The 11,760-nt window shown below is 40.3% G+C and overlaps 1 long non-coding RNA gene across 1 annotated transcript in view; it reads left to right on the plus strand.

Moving 5' to 3' along the window:
• Positions 1-6,794, plus strand: part of LOC111764489 (uncharacterized) — a 44,665-nt gene extending 37,871 nt beyond the window's left edge. The window contains exon 6 of the long non-coding RNA XR_009185785.2: positions 6,723-6,794. This is a non-coding gene — a long non-coding RNA (uncharacterized lncRNA). The remainder of the gene's footprint in view (positions 1-6,722) is intronic.
• The last annotated feature ends 4,966 nt before the right edge of the window (positions 6,795-11,760 follow it).

Below are 11,760 nucleotides of genomic sequence, written 5' to 3' on the forward strand. Positions count from 1 at the left end.
AAATTTATATGGAAAAAAAAAGAATAGCAAAAGCAATTCTGAAAAGATCAATTTGGAGAAATCACACTACATGACTTCAAGAGTTAATATAAAGTTACAGTAATGATGACAGTGTGATAATGAATAGAAACCCCAGAAATGGACCCAGATGAATTCAGTCAACTGACTTCTGTAAAGATGCAAAGGCATTCAGTGGAGAAAGGAAAGTCTTTTCAGCAAATGCTACCTACTGTAAGAACTGGAATCTATATGCAAAAAATAAACCTGGACTCATAACTTATACCTTACACAAAAAATTAATTCAAAATGGATCATAGTTCTAAATAGATAATGTAAAATTATAAAGCTTTTGGAAGAAAACAAAGGAGAAAATCTGAGCAGCCTTGGGTTTGGTAAAGAGGGTTTTTTTTTTTTTTTAATTAATAGGTAGCACTAAAAGCACAATCTACAAAAGAAAAATATTGATAAATTGGACTTTGTCAAAATTTTTGCCCTGTAAAAGTAACTGTTAAGAGAATAAAAAGAGAAGTCTTTGACTTGGAGAAAATATTTGCAAATCATATCTGATAAAGGACTTATACATGACATATACAATGAGCAGTTAAAACTCAACAATAAAAGCACTAAAAACCCAATGATTAATGGGTAAAACATCTGAACAGACACCTCACCAAAGAAGATATATAGATAGTAAATAAGCATACGGAAAGATGTTTAGCATCACTAGTCATTAGAGAAATGCAAATTAAAACCACCATGAGATACCACTGTATGCCTATTAGAATAGCTAGAAGGGAAACAAAACTAACAAAACCAAATGCTGATGAGGATTTAGAGAAACTGGAGCTCTCACATATTGCTGATGGGAATGCAAAGCTGTTCTGCCACTTTGGAAAACAGTTTGGTAGTTTTTCTAAAGTTAACATGCATATTCCATCCAACCCAGCAATCATACTCCTAAGTATTTACCCAAAGGAATGAAAAGTTATATTCTTATATGTGAATGTTTATAGCGGCTTTAGTCATAATTGCCCCAAACTGAAAATAACCTAGATGTTCAGTTGATAATTGGATGGACAAACTGTGTACAACTACACAATGGAACACTATTTGGCAAATTAATGAACTATTGATTCATGCAACAACATGGATGAATCTTAAATCATTTTTTTAAGTGAAAGAAACCAGACACAAAACCAAATGTATTATATGATTCCATTTACATGATACTGTGGAAAAGGTAAAACATCAATGGCAAAACAGATTATTGGTTGACAGAGACAGGGGTTAGAAGGAGATTTTTGAATACAAAGGACAGCATGAAGGCATTTGAGGGGAAAGGACCTATTTTATGTGTTATTATGATGGTGGGGATATGATTCTATGCATTTGTCAAAACCCATAGATCTGTACACAGCAAAGAATGAATTTATTGTATGGAAATTAAAATCAACCAGGATAATGGGGGAATCCAGGATGGAATATAGTCTTTGACAAATTAATCTAACTACATTACAATTGTGTGACTTTAACACAATTATATCTGATGGAGAAGATGTATAGCATTGTTCTAAGGCTAAAGACAAGAAGTACTTATATATAAACACTATATTCTAGTCAGTAAATTTGCTTCTCACAGGTATACAGGTTAGCAATGCTGAAAAGACATTACATGTACAATTTGAACAAATAATTAAGTATATTATAGATAATGAGAGCTGGGTTTTTCACCATGGGAGAAAGATGATACAGGTTAGTAAAGAGGACAATGCTAGAATGACCCCTGTGGTGCTGAGTTGGAGTCAAAGATATCAATATGAAATCATGTTCATTCTAACATGTATACAGATAAATAGACACAGGCATGAAAATATACAGCCATGTATACATGGGTTAGTATTCAGACATACATACCATAGCCCTGTCCACAAAGAGGGCCTAGAAGCAGTGACACCCCTGTGCAATGAACCCACCTTGCTCTAAATCTTGGCTTCTAAATATACCATTCTCCAATAAAAGGAACCAGATATACTTGGAAAAATGGCCAATTCTAGGGCTGGGAGAGTGAAAATATAAGCCATGAGCTTTTTGGTGCCAGAAAGTAAAGAAGATGCTAAAAAATATTTGGAGGCATGTCAAACACTGGATCTCCATTTGCAAAAGACTGAAGGAGGACCCCTATCTAACACCTGGTAGAAAAATCAACTAAAAAATGGATCAAAGACCTAAATACAAGATCCAGAACTATCAAACTACTAGAAGAAAATGTAGAGAAGCATCTTCAGGACTTTGTGTTAAGCAATGGTTTCTTAGATTTTACACCCAAAGCACAAACAACAACACCAAAAAATAGATAAATGGGACCAGATCAAAATAAAAAACTTTTGTGCCTCAAGTGACTTTATCATGAAAGTAAAATGACAATCTATACAATGGGGAAAAATATTTGGAAAACACAGATTAGATAAAGTTTAATATCCAGAATATTTAAAGATATCCTTTAACGTAACAAAAAGACAGAAAGACAAACAATTTAGCAAATGGGCAAAAGACTTGAATTGATGTCTTTTCAGAGAAGATATACAAATGGCCAAAAATCACATGAAAAGCTTCTCAAAATCATTTGCCATCAGGGAAATGCAAATCAAAACCACAAGGAGATACCATTTCATACCTGTTCTTTTAAAAAAACAACAACAACAGAAATTGGCAAGTGTTGGAGAGTATGTGGGGAAATAGGAACACTCATTCATTGCTGGTGGGAATGTAAAATGGTGTGGCCCCGCTGTGGAAGACATTTTGGTAGGTCCTCAGAAAAATTAAGTATAGAATTGCCATAGGACCCAGTAATTCCACTTCTGGTGTATACACAAAAGAACCGAAAGCAGGGACTCAAACAGATATTTGAACTCTAATGTTCATAGACACATTATTCACGATTGCCAAAAGATGGAAACAACCCAAGTGTCCATCAACCAATGAGTGGATAAACAAATGTGGTACATATGCACAATGGAATATTATTCAGCTGTAAATAGGAACGAAATTCTGGTACATGCAATAACAGGAACGAACCTTGAAGACAGCATATTGAGTGAAATAAGCCAAACACAAAAGAACACATATTGCATGATCTCCCTGATATGAAATAATTAGAATAAGCAAATTCATAGAGTCAGAATCTAGAATATAGGTTGCCAGGGGATTGGGTGGGGATAGAGAATAAGGAGTTAAGGCTTAAAATGTCTAGAGTTCCTATTTGGCATGATGGAAATTTTTGGTCATGGATGCTGGTGATTGGTAGCACACCACTGTGAATATAATTAACAGCACCGAAACATATATCTGAATGTGGTTAAGGGGGGAAATGTTAGTTTGTATATATGGTAATAGAATAATAAATGTTTAAAAATGAATGGAACTGCTCTACACAAGCAGTAAACCCTAAGTTAAACCATGGACTATAATTAATAGTACAGTTATAAAAATGTGCTTTCATCAGTTGTAATAACTGTACCACAGCAGTGCAAGGTGTTAATAATAGGGTAGTATAAGGACAACCTATATTTTAAGCATGATTGTTTTGTAAACTCACAACTTCTCTAATTAAAAAAGAAAAAGGATACAGGAGTCAACCTGAACAGAGTTCCAAGTGACCAAAACTGGAATAATTTGAGCAACAAAAGAATAATGATAGTATTGGATTATAATCCAAAAATAAAATAAATATCCATGAAATCATACTAAAATACATATATGATCAAATAAATAAATAAATGGAGAAGGGACACCACTTCCTCACAGATAATTCCAATTAATAAATGTAGAAGGAATGGGGGAAATAGAAAATCACCATTAGAACACCACAGTAATAATTACTGCTGGGAAGATCCAGTAATGACTGCTAAAAATAATGGGCAAAACTTTAAAGAGAAATGGGAAATTTGCATAGCCTCAAATAGCTTCCCTGAAGTATTTATTTATTTGGTGGTTTTAACAGATACCCCCAATTTTTTTTTTAATTCTCCTTCCAGTATTTGGAGTTTAAGTCACCTCCCCTTGAGTATGGGTTGGGTTTAGGGATTTGCTTCTAATGAAAAGGGAGAATTGTAACTATTCCTTGGACAAATCTCCCAGCTACCACCTTAATCAAGTGATCAAGGTTAACATCACTGGTAAAAGACATCTTGACATCATACTGCCTGATATGTCGTGAAGGACACATCTCTGCTGGGGTATACCTCCCCCAAAGCTATAAATCTAATCCTAAGAAAACAACAAACCCAATTGGGGGAGGGGGTCAGTCTGCAAAATCTCTGCCCAGTACTCTTCAAAGTGTCAAGGTCATGAAATACAAGGAAAAACTGAGGAACTGTCACATGTTGGAGGAGAGCAAGGAGACATGATAACTATATGCATTGTGGGATCCTGGACCAGATCCTGGAACAGAAAAGGGACATTAATGGAAAGACAAGAGAAAGTCAAGCAAAGTCTATAGTTTAGTTAACAGTATTGTACCAATGTGACTGTCTTCGTTTTCATAATTGTATCATGGTTGATTGAGATGTCAATATTAGGGGAAACTGGGTGAAGTGTATACAGCAACTCTCTTTACTGTCTTTGCAACTTTTCTCAAAGTCTAAAACAACTTCAAAATAGAAAGTTTAAAAAAAAGAATAAGGAAGAGCATAGGGGCTAATGAAAGAGAGCCAAATTCTCATCCTTCATGTCAGGAAGTCCATAATATTACCTAAAATTTATAAACGGAGACATAGTATTTTAAGCATAATATTTCATGATACATGGGTAACTATTTGAGGAAACATAAAAGTGATTGCTTCTGGGAATAGACCTGGGTGAAGGACCCAGGGGCTGTACTTTTCATTGTCAGCCTTTCTGCATCATTGGATTTATTTATTTTTAATAACTTCAGATTTACTAAAAACCTTGTAAAAATGGTACAAAGATTTCTCCAAATGTTAATATCTTACATAACCCTAGTACAATGAACACAACCCAGGAAATGAACATTGATAGAACATGAGTAACCAATCTACAGATAAACTACTAAGTACTGTTAATTGCTCTACAAATTTCTTCATTGTCCCACTAATGTCCTTTCCTGATCCAGGATCCAATCTAGAATCCCATATCGCTCGCAGTTACCACCTCTCCTCGGGCTCATTCAATCTCTGGCAGTCCCTCAGTCCTTGCTTTCTATGACTTTTGTAGTGAGCTGCGTGGTCACTCTGTAGACTATTTCTCATTTGGGATTTTCTGACTTTGGCTTTGTTTCTGTTTCCTGTGATTGTACCGTATGCTTTTATGATCATATATATTTTGCTTTTGATTTGAATAAAGAAAATACATAATTTTTTTTCTCGGTGAAGATTGCCTGGGTGACTTTTTCTGATGTTAAACGTATTTACTTCATTTTTGTGAATTAGAATCCCTAAGGCTCTTAATGTAGGCTTTGTTTCTTTCTGGCTCCATCTTTGGTGGAAGGAAAGAACAAACCTAATTTCTAGCCTTCTCCTCAGAATACACGCTGATGGCAAAAGACCAAGTGTGATTCCTTCTGGCCTTGGGAGAAGACCAGCCAGGGAGGCAGGGCCCAGCTTTGTCCCAAGCAGAGGCGCCTCAGGGTAGGTGCTGTTGAAAGGGGGCACGCTTCCTCCACCAAAGGTCCTGGCAAACCCTGGAGGCACCTCTTCTCCCCTCTCTTGCTGAGCACTTAGGCGTGACCTCTTCAGGTCTCTGCCTGTCAAACGTTTGCCTTTAGCCCGGCCTTAGCCTCTCACTCCCTCTGAACAAAGGGAATGGAGACTGTCGGCATCTCCAACGCCCTTTGAAGCATTGAGAGACTTGTTGCACTGGCACAAATCAAAGAGTGTGCTTATTCATTTAGCTCGTCAGAAAAATCCCATTGTCATCATGTCACACACAGACGTTTATTCTTTTAAAGGCTTTACTCTTTTCCTGTTAAGAAAGGAGTTGTTCCAGCACACTCATTCCATACTGTATATTAGCCATTTTATTTTTCACCAAGAGAAAAAAATACCTTTCCACACATAATTAATATTGCAGTTGAATACCAAAAGAGCCAGCCATGTGCGGCTTTGGGCCATCCATCAGCCATTTCACATCTGTAGCCTGGCCACAGTGAGTCACTGAACATCATGAACGAATCATGGATAGTCTGTGCTTGAGCAGTTTATAGACCTTGTGTGAGCAGAGCATGCATTCTCCCCAGGAACTGAAAATGAGGATGATCTAAAGTAAGGAAAGCCACATATGAAGAAAGGACCCACAGGTTTTTGTCTTTAAAACACTCTTATTAGATTCCTGCCAGTGGGAGTCCAAAAAAAGACTCTGGCCTCTTCTCCTGAAAGGAGAAGTTCTGGAAGAGAACAGTGGGGCTCATTTACCAAGAAAAGGAATAGGTGTTATCAGAATGGTGCTGTTTGCACAACCAGAGAGGGGGCATAAATATTCTTTTACTTCTTTTGCTCCCAGGGGTCTGAATTATGAGTGCACAGAATTCCCACTGCAGGTGGCTTATGCTTTCCAGTGTAAAGCCCTTCCATCAGATGCTTGGGCCTGCTGGAAAGAGCACAGTGTGTCTTGGAGTCAGGTGGTCAGGGTTCCAGTCACAGTTGGGCCACTTAACATTTGTCTTTGGATGATTCACTTAACCTCCCTGACCTTCTGTTTCCTCACAGAGTTGCTGGGAGGCTTAGCTGATCAGTGCTTGGAAGAGACCAACCACGGAGGCAGCCACAGCTTTTGCCCGACCAAAGGTGCCTTGGGGTAGGTGCTGTTGAAAGGGGGCAGGCTTCCTCCTCCAAAGGTCCTGGCAAACCCCGGAGGCACCCACCCCTTCTCCCCTCTCTTTCTGAGCACTTAGGTGCTGACCTCTTTAGGTCTCTACCTGTCAAACGTTTGCCTTTAGCCCAGTCTTAGCCTTTCACTTCCTCTGAACAAAGGGAATGGAGATTGTCGGCTGTGCCGGTGTCAGGCACATAGTAGGTGCTTCTGGAACATGTTTCTTTTCTTCCATTCATCTTTCGTCTCCAAAGAGAACAAGGTGACTCGGCCAGCATAAACAGATCAAGACAACTGCTGGAAGTTTAGTTGAAGGGCAGATCCTTCACGAGAACACAAATAGCTTTATAAATTGCCTTCAAAAGTAGCACCAACTCCTTCAGTCAGTTTTCAAGGAACTGTTTACTGCTGCATATGGCAGTCATTATTTGGAATAATAAACCCTCTGAGAATCTGAACATTCATGGGCCAACAGATGGGTCAACCTGCCTTGCAATTTAACAAAGTAATTTATTTCAATCACCAGGACAGGGCATGTGAAGATTACTAATTCAGTTCACAAGCAAAAGCTGCAAACACCACTATGATACCAAATTGTGCAGCCATTATGGAAATGCACACCTGTTCAATTGATTTGGGAACAGTCCTCCTTTCAATTAGTGTTTCCTTTACTTCGAAGGTGTATATTAAATTGCCATGGATTCTTCTGCCAAAACTCATGTGCTAATTGGTGTCAGAATGAGATAAAGATCTCAGTGAAAATGTTATGTCCTAGCATAGGCAAATTTAAGGTCATCAAAGTCTGCTTTGGGAAGTAATACAGGCATATCAAGAAGTATATTCTTATAATAATCAGGCAATGTATTGTTCTTTATTCCTGAAGCAGACTGCCCAGAGTTTAAGGGGGAGGAAACAAGTGAGGCTGGTTTTCCCTTGTCGTCAATTCTGCTCAAATCTCCTATAGCTTCACTTGGTCTCTCTCCAACTATCTTCACTCAGGAGCCAAAAGGAGAGAGGAAAGAAGAAATTGCAAGAGGGCTTCTTTGGAGAAGTTCCTATATGCTCAAGAGTGGAATCCAAGGTGTTTTAAAAATAATTGGGGGAAGCGGACTTGGCCCAGTGGATAGGGCTTCTGTCTACCATGTGGGAGGTCCGCGGTTCAAATGCCGAGCCTCCTTGACCTGTGTGGAGCTGGCCCATGCGCAGTGCTGATGTGCACAAGGAGTGCCCTGCCACGCAGGGGTGTCCCCGCGTAGGGGAGCCCCACGCGCAAGGAGTGTGCCCCGTAAGGAGAGCCGCCCAGTGCGAAAGAAAGTGCAGCCTGCTCAAGAATGGTGCCGCACACACGGAGAGCTGACGCAACAAGATGACGCAACAAAAAGAAACACAGATTCCCATACCGCTGACAACAACAGAAGCAGACAAAGAAGAAAACGCAGCAATTGGGTCTCCTTGTCATACCAGCCCCTTGACACTGAGTTGGATAGAACCTCCAATTACAGTGTCAGGACGCTTTGCACAAAGGATGGCTTCTGGTTTGCATTTGAGAACTGCCTTATGTTAAGTACAATTACTAATACTACAAAATCATTTTGTTGCCCTTTTTGAAAGGAAGTTAATTTTTCTTCTTCTCGGTAGTCTTTCTTCACTTTGATGTCTGTAGTTACTACTTCCGTACAGATGACTTCCCTGTTTCTCTCCCTCCTTTCTTCTCTACCTTCCACAGTATTTATTTATTGAGTGCCCTTTCTCTGCCAGAGACCAAGCTAGCTACTAGGGTTCCAACTAAACAGGGCACCGTTCATTCCTCAGGCAGGTGGGCGTCAAACTTACAATACCCACACCTATTCAAGGACCATAGGTACCAACGCATTTAGAGACGGTGTCAAAGGTGTCAGTTTGAAAAATTTTGTGAAAGGAGTCATGGCCCAAATGGTCCTCCAAACCACCCACCCCCCGTGCTTACCCCCACTCGAGGCCCCCCTTTCCTCCCCACTATCCTGCTTCAGCTCTACATTTCCAGCTTCTCCTAGATGTGACCCACTCTGCCTGCCCCAAGCACTTCAATCTCAAAATATCCCAAACCTGATTTTTCATCTTTACCTCAACCACCAAATCAGTTCTTCCCAATATTCCTCTTCCTGGGAATGGCAGCACTGTATTGTCACTCACCTTGCGTTCCTCCCTCATCATCATCCCTATCAAGGGCTATGGGACTTTCCTCTGCCTTATGCCCTATACTCTCCTGTCCTTCCCTCTTCACTGTCATTTTCCTCATTTAGGGCCTTACTGCCATTCACCTGGATTGCTATCATGCCTTCTAAGAGGTGTCACGCCTTTCTGTCATTTTCCCACCCATTCCATCCCCACTTGGCAAATTGATCCTTGCGGCCAGAAAGTCCCCGGGCTCCCCATTCCCCACATAATCCAATGGAAACTTGCCAGCCTAAGAGTCAAAGCCCTTTCTAGAATAGCCACAACACCCCCCTCCATGCCTGACTCTTCACACACTCCAGGCACACGATGAACAAGATTACTAGCTCTTCCACAAATGCATCTTTGCTCCCCCCACCCCGCAAACATTTATCTATGCTGCTCCTCCTGCCGGGAGTGCCATGTCTGCGATTCTGCTGGTTGAAATTCTACCCTTCCTTTAAAGAGCACTTCAAATACTTCAGGAAATCTTTCCTCTTCCCCTCCTCCCTCCAGCCAGATGCGCAGTTCTCTTTTCTTTTGAACACCAGTAGCTCTTTGATTCTTTTCATGTCTTAAGGAACTTAATTTTCTAACTTGTATTCGATTCAATCCCATCTCACAAAGAGTTGAGGACATTTTAGGAGCCAGAGACTGTGGTATGTACTGACGATAAGGTTCCCTTTCCTCATGGAATTTATAGTCTAATGGAGGAGGCAGGTGAGTAAATAGACAATTACAATAGGATGATAAAGTATGGTAGACTCTGAGGGTAGCCCAGAGAAGAGTTGCTAACCTAGGCTAAGACAGAGGAAGGAGGCATAGAGTGGGGAAGGAAGAATCCACTGACAGCCCTTAGTTACTTATATTTTAACTTATCCGTCTGGATGGAAACTGGTAGATGTCACTGTATCCCCTTTAATGCACTTAAACATTTGAGGAAAGACTTTTTTTTCGGAAAGAGGATCTAAATCTCGAATTTAGCATAAGGGTCCCTTGTGAAGAAATCAGAGTCTTGGGAGAAAAGTAAAATATAATGAAATGCAAAAGAGCAAACTTTCAAAAGTTGCTGCTGCTGACCATAATGAGGCACAGCGTGGCCATCACAGTAACTGCCAGGACTAGGCACTGTACTAAGTGCTGCACACCTCAGTCTTTTCATCATCTCAACCCTAAGAGTAACCATTGTAATTCCTTCTTTACAGAGGAGGAAATTTAGGCTGAGAAAGATTATTTACCTTGCCCAAGGTCTCACAGGAGTTGAGTGGTGCGGCTGACTCAAACCCGGCTTTTTTTTTTTTTTTTTTTTTTAACACCAAAGCTTGCACTCTTTTCCAAAACTCAAATTTTTGTCATTTGTTGTAGGCCCTCTGTGAGAGACCTGTCTCCATAATTACTCCCATTTCACAACTTTCCTAAATTAGGGTACAGGCTTAGGAGCTGTGGTCAGGGAAGAGTGTCTAAAGCCAAATGTCTTTCCTGCACCTTTACTCATCTCAGAAAGTCCCGGGTATCTTAAGTGTTTTGCATAGAGCCCAGAGTAGGAGTTGGAGAAATTGAATACTGAGCCCTGTATATGCAGGATTTGGAGAAATTTTAAATCTTGTCAAGTGCTGGCTGGGATCTACAGATAGGCTATTAGCCAAACCCTTTTTCTTCTTCCTGGATCTAGTCTGCAGTCCCCGCCCCTTGCGGCAAGCTTGATCACGTGACTGAGAACTAGCCAATGGAGTGTGAGCGGGCGTGATGGGCGCCGCCGCCAAGCCCTGTCTCATCCCGCCCCGGCGCCGTCTCCATGCTCTCGCCCCGCGGCTTTGAGGCCTCCTGTTGAAGACCACAGGGACGAAGATAGAAGAGGTCCGAGGTCCAGTTCCCTGCCATCTCCACGTGGAAGACAGCTTGGTAGGTGAGCCAGCCTCGACGACGGTAAGCCGCTGAGATTTGAGGTTTATTTGTTAGAGCAGCTGGCATAACCCTAACTAAGACCATCCACTTTACACTGTGTTCAGAAAAGCGAGGACAAAGAAGCAAAACTTCCCTAACGGGCCCTCCGTGGAAGCAGACTCGCCTTATGGTGGGTTTGTTGGTTGCTGTTTCCCTAAATGTCCCTGGTGGGCCTTGGGAAACTGTGGCTTTTGGGTGCCCATTTAAGTTTGTTCACTAGTATGTTTGAAGTTGTTCTGTATTAAATTTAAAAATCGGTAGTTTGAATGGGGATGCAAATTCTTAATAGCTTTAACAACTGAAGAAAAATTTCCAGATGTTTCACAAAGCACTAAAATACTGTACATTGTTTTCTTTTTCAATGGGAAATTATTCACAGGGCAATAAAAAGTTGTTTTTTCAGTAAACAGATTATGTTTCAGTCTGCGGTGTGAACACTTAAATGGAACGATGCAATATGCCACTTTTTAAAAGAGGGTTTTAAACATGTCAGTACAAACCTTTCAATCCTCTGCCCCATAAATTCAACTTTTTAAAATGAAATCAACCTGAGCCCTGTGAAAGCTTGTGCTACTATATCAAAACCAGAGAAATTAGCCTGTTTATTGCCACCTATGGAATGTGGCAAAGAAACATTCTTTTCACATGGGACAGTTTCTTCAACTTTACACCAAGTGAAATTTAATTGCTTTTCACTTCCTGGAATCATTAGGCATTAGTTCTACTGGAGGTGGAGCCAAAGGTAGAAGCTGAAAAATATGTCTGTGTTTAATACATTTCACCTTGTAATTTTACCTT

The sequence above is a fragment of the Dasypus novemcinctus genome, chromosome 5, assembly GCF_030445035.2.
Source record: "Dasypus novemcinctus isolate mDasNov1 chromosome 5, mDasNov1.1.hap2, whole genome shotgun sequence".
Lineage (NCBI taxonomy): Eukaryota > Metazoa > Chordata > Mammalia > Cingulata > Dasypodidae > Dasypus > Dasypus novemcinctus.